Here is a 5,908-nt window from a genome sequence, read left to right on the forward strand (position 1 = left end):
CAGAAATAAAAGAGAATTTGACTTGGATGTTAAAAATATTCAAGTGATGGAGGGTGCAGTGGCTCACACCTATAATCCCAGCACTTTGGGGGGCCTGGATGGGTGGATCACTTCAGCCCAGGAGTTAGAGACCAGCCTGACCACATAGTGAAACTCCGTCTCTTCTAAAAATACAAAAAATTAGCAGGGTGTGGTGGTGCATGCTGTAATCCCAGCCACTCGAGAGGCTGAAATAGAAGAATCACTTGAACTCAGGAGGTGGAGACTGCAGTGAGCTAACATGGCACCACTGCACTCCAGCCTGGATGACAGAGCAAGACTCTGTCTTAAAAAAAAAAAAAAGAATATTCAAGTGATTACAGAGGTCATGACATTGATTGGCCCTGTTGTGAAGGAAATGTACTTCTGTCATCCAACTTGACTCAGCCAGGAATAATATTTGCATAATAATGTAAACTCTATTTCTTGAATTTCAGCATTTAGGAATAACATGGATGGTTGAACCCACGGATACAGAGGGCCAACTGCACATAAAATGAGTGCTTGAAGTGCACTGATCTTCAGTGAACAGCTCACTGACTCTTTACATGTGTGTACACCAGAGCAGCTATCACTCAGATGGAGACATAGAACATCACTACTATCCCAAAACATTTCCTCATGCTCCTTCCCTGTCAATCCACCTCTTCCTAGAAATAATCTCTATTCTAACTTCTATCACCATTGATCTGTTTTGCCTGTTCTTGATCTTCAGATAAACCAAAAAGTATATTTTCTTGTGTATGTCTTTTTTTCACCAAACATAATGAAAATTATTTCTATTGCTGCTACCTCAGTAGTTTATTCTTTTTATTGCAGTGTGGTATTCTATCATATGACTAGTCCAGCAATGGGGTTTTGCCGTATTGTCCATGCTGGTCTCAAACTCATGAGCTCAAGCGATCTGCCCACCTCAGACTCCAAAGTGCTGAAATTATAGGCCTGAGCCACCATGCCTGGTCAGCATTGGGGAGTTTCAAGAACAACTATTCAGCAAAGGAGGGGAACTTCACCACCGCTGCATGTCCTAGCCTTGGAAGTCACACAGCATTGCTTCTGCTGTGTTCTCTTTGTTACAGGTAAGTCACCAACACACCCAGATTCAAGGGTAAGGAAAATAAAATCTACCTTTTGGTAGGTGAGTGGCAATATGCTAGATGAGCATGTGGGAGATATTTTGCAGCCAATTTTGGAAAAATACATTCAACCATCCTATCCTACGCCCAATTTTTTTCTCCCTCATCCTTTTTCTTATTGGATAATATTTATTCATTTGTGTTTAGTGAACCACCTTCCTTTACTGGAATATATGCTCTGAAATGGCAAAAACTCTCTCTGTTACTCTCTACCCTCTCACCAGTACCTGATGGTGCCTGTACATAGTAGGTAATAAACATGTTGATTAAAATAGTAAGAATTTTGGCCAGGCACCATGGCTCTTGCCTGTAATCCCAGCACTTTGGGAGGCTGAGGGGGGTGGATCATCTGAGGTCAGGGGTTCAAGACCTGCCTGGCCAACGTGACAAAACCATCTCTACTAAAAATACAACAATTAGGTGGGCGTGGTGGCAGGCGCCTATAATCCCAGCTACTCAGGAGGCTGAGGCAAGAGAATTGCTTGAACCTGGGAGGCAGAGGCTGCAGTGAGCCGAGATCATACCATTGCACTCCAGCCTGGACAACAAGAGTGAAACTCTGTCTCAAAAAAAAAAAAAAAAAGTAAGAATTTTGTATCAGGAAACGAGTAGATGCCTCTGGTTAATAAACCAATTAATAGAACTACAAGAATATTTTTAGACATGTGGACCTAACCGCTCAAAGAACTAAAACTAGAATTACTTTTAAGGAGTTGCCTATAGGGTACAAGATGGGAAGAGGAAAGATAGGGCAGAGGGTTAGTGCCTTTCTGCGGCATTGTACGTATGACAATTTGTTTTGTTTGGTTTTTGAGACAGGGTCTCGCTCTGCCACCCAGGCTGGAGTGCAGTGGCGCAATCTCGGCTCACTGCAACCTCTGCCTTGTGGGCTCAGGCAAGCAATCCTCCCACTTCAGCCTCCTTGAGTAGCTGGGACTTCAGGCATGTGCCACCACTCACGGTTAATTTTTTGTATCTTTCGTAGAGATGGGGTCCTGCCATGTTTGTAGAGACGGAGTCTTGCCACGTTGCCCAGGCTGGTCTTGAACTCTTGGACTCAAAGTGATCCGCCCACCTTGGCCTCCCAAAGTCCTGGGATTACAGGCATGAGCCACCATGCCTGGCCCATATGACAGTTTTAAAAATCCATGTACTTATATTTCTTAGATATTAAAAATTTGCTACCTGCACCTGCTGCGTTCCCCCCCTCTGGAGGCCTGGGAACCTGCTGCAGCCTGGGAAGGCTGGAGAGGCAGATGGCAGCACCCACCAGCTCCTCTCCCCATCCCACCTCTTCCCTGAGGGACCAGACCCTACCAGTGTGGTGGTGGGTGGGCTGATTGTCAAGACATGTGTCATGTACATTTGTATCAAAAATAAAGAAGTGACTATGAAAAAAAAAAAAGAAGACTTGAAAAGATTAAATTTTTATAAAGGTGATTGTAGAAAATGTGGAAAAACTAGAAGAGAATACAAAGGAATAAAGTATTATTTGTAATCCTGCCACCTAGAGAGAGCCACTGTAAATAGTTTGGTCTATTATCTTCTTGTCGAAATTAAAATAGATGGTTCTGTGTCTTGCCTTTTCCTTTTCCATTCATTAATTCTCTTTTTGATCTAGTGCTAAGAGTCATACTCATTAATTCTATTATGAGGATTTGCACTGGGCCAGAAATGCTGCCTGACGAAGGTATTTGACCTAAGGTTAAAAATTCTGTTAGTTCTTGTTTCTCCTGCTAGAGGACTGCATAATTATACCCTTTTTCTTTTCCTCTCTCCACCCTTGCAGTCCACCCGCACAATTCTGCCTAACCCACTCTTAACCCTGCTCTCTTGTCCTTGTTCGGGGACTGCTTGAGCCCATCATTATCTCACTCTCCTCAGCCACAGGACAGCAGTGTGTGTCTTTTTAAGCTATGGCTACATAACAAACTACCCCAAACACAGTGCTTTAAAACAACAAGCATTGTATTATTTTTCACAATTCTATGGGTCAGGAATTTGAAGAGGGCACAGCTTCATCATATCTATTCCATGTCCTGTCTGCTGCAGCTTAACATCCAACACATCTGAGGTCTCAGCTGAGATCACTGGAAAGGCCAAGGACAAATGGGATCCCTTAAATTGAGGTCATGTGCCTGGGGCTTCGCTCACACTATCTGAGTGCTGGTGTGGTCTCTCCCGAGGGGTAGTCTGCCTTCTCACAAGGCAGCTCAGGTTACCAAGAGCTTAGGCCTTGAACAGTGATGGCATTCCATTAGCTAAAGCAAGTCACAGGCCCAGCCCAGAGTCCAGAGGAAGGGAGCACACAGGGTACAGATGCCAGGAGGCGTGGGACACTGGGGACCATCAATATATCCGACTACCACGCATCAGATGGACTGGAATCCAGATCCGGTCTCCTCAGTTTACGGGCTATATTGCCTTGGCTTGATTTCTTCACTTCTCTGAGCCACCATTTCCTTCCTTATCTGTAAAATAATTAGAATATCATTTCTCCCAGGCAGAATCACTGTGTGTATTCAATTGTGCGTTGTGCCTGGAACCTTCACTGCATGAGATTTCATAGAAGAGACCCAAGCATTAGAAAGGTATGTAGACTGTAAACCTGATGGGACCATGAGAACATAAGCTCCTGGCAACCTGAAAAAAACTTTGGGAGAGCTTTAGACTTCTAAGGAATCAGAAGTTGGAGGCAACGGTGTTTAAATCTCAAAACAAAAAAAAATGATCCCAATGAAAAAAATAGATAATATTATATGGTTGTAGGAGTGCAGAAGTTTTTCTTTTTTTCTCCATCTTGACTTTTTTATTCTCTTTAGCAATCTCTTGCCTCAATTTTAAGTTTACTCTTTTTCTTCTTATCTCTTATTGAATAGTTTCCTCTGCCAAGTAACCTCTTGTTCTAGCTCAAAACCTGGAGCCTCAAGAAGCCCTTCCCGTGTTTATCCACCTTCTTCGCTGGAAGAGTCCCCATAACTGGTCCCCACCGAGGCTGGAAGAAAGCAGAGCTCACACCGCACAGGAGGTCACGAGAACTGTGCCTGGGCTCTTCCTCCTGGCCTCCTGCCTTGCCACGTCCACTCTGAGGCCCCTCCCCCCACACGGTTGGAGGCTCCCTCAAACTGAAGGGATGTGTAAGCAAGTGACCTTTAACCCAATTAGAATCCTCCTGCAATCTGTGCTAATCTTCTTAGGTGTTAATATTTAGCATTACCTTGTACTACCCAGGTGCCAGTCAGGGCAGCTGCCTGAAGCCTTATCAGCAAACCCTTTAAAAACACTTCCTTGTTTTTCTTCCCCCTGCTTCCTTGATGGGGATTCTGGGGCTGGCAAGGGGTGGGTAGAAATGACTGTTCCTTTGAAAGTCAAAGATTTAATGAAGGGCACAGGAACTATTTCTCAGAGTCGCTATCTGTTGCAGGATAATTAGCACTTTATTAAAGGCCCATATTAAATGTCACAGTGAGGAAGGTGATTGGTGCTTCTCAAGCTTGAAAGAACGGATTCTGATCCAGTAGATCTGGGGTGGGGCCTGAGTTTCCAGATGTCTAGACACTGGAGGAGACACTGCTGCTGGCGGAGGTGGTCTGGGAACCACATTTAGTGTACTAGACAGGGTTCTCCAGAGAAACAGAACCAATAGGATACATACCTTTATAACATATACACACACAGATGTACGCACTCATGGGAAATCCTCACTTAATGTCATCGATAGGTTTTAAGTGAAACGATGTATGACAGAACCAATTCTACCATAGGCTAGATGATACAAACAAGACTTAAATTTCTATGGCATATTTCTGGTCACAAAAGCATCAGTGAACTTCTAAATAAACACTTATAATATTAACATTGATATAAATATGAGTTATTCATACATTTAAGAAAAATTAATAAAAATAAGTAAGATAATCATTTACCCAGTTTTGGGGGAATCAATGAGTGATGGTGATTATAGTGGCTGTGGAATAAATCAAGAAATCAATATTTGCAAAATGAAAGTTGTGAGGAGCACCTCCTGCTACCATAGGGCTCATAAACAATCACACATAGGGAGGGCCTACCAAGTGCTTCTGTCCCACATTGTTTATCGTGGTGCATTTGTATGATTATCAGATACTTGACACATTTTTATTTTATAATAATTTTTCTTTATTCATTCATTTTCCAACCTGCTTATTCAAGTTCAGGGTTGCAGTGGCAGGAGCTTATCCCAGCAGTTCAGGGGCAAGGCAGCAACCAGTCCTGGACAAGACCCATTCCATCGCAGGGCACACTCATGCACACACGCACACTCATCAGACTGTGACCATTTAGATACACCAATTCACCTAATGTGCACATCTTTGGGATTCAGGAGGGACTCAGAATACTGGGGAAAAACCCACGCAGACATGGGGAGAATGTGCAAACTCCACACAGACAGTGGCCCTGGCCAGGAATGAACTGTTTTTCTCGTTGACATTATAATGAAATGACGTTGAATGAAACGATGTTATTGGCTGAGTGCGGCGGCTCCCACCTGTAATTCCAGCACTAGGGGAGGCTGAGGCAGGAAAATTGTTTGAGGCCACGAGTTTGAGACCAACCTGGGTAACATAGCAAGATTCTGTTTCTACAAAACAAATGTTTTTAATAGACAGATGTGGTATACTGTGCTTGTAGTTCTAGCTACTTGGGAGGCTGAGAAGACAGAGAGAGAGAAGGAAGGAAGGAAGGAAGGAAGG

The sequence above is a fragment of the Colobus angolensis genome, unplaced genomic scaffold (genome assembly GCF_000951035.1).
Source record: "Colobus angolensis palliatus isolate OR3802 unplaced genomic scaffold, Cang.pa_1.0 Scaffold56, whole genome shotgun sequence".
Classification (NCBI taxonomy): domain Eukaryota; kingdom Metazoa; phylum Chordata; class Mammalia; order Primates; family Cercopithecidae; genus Colobus; species Colobus angolensis.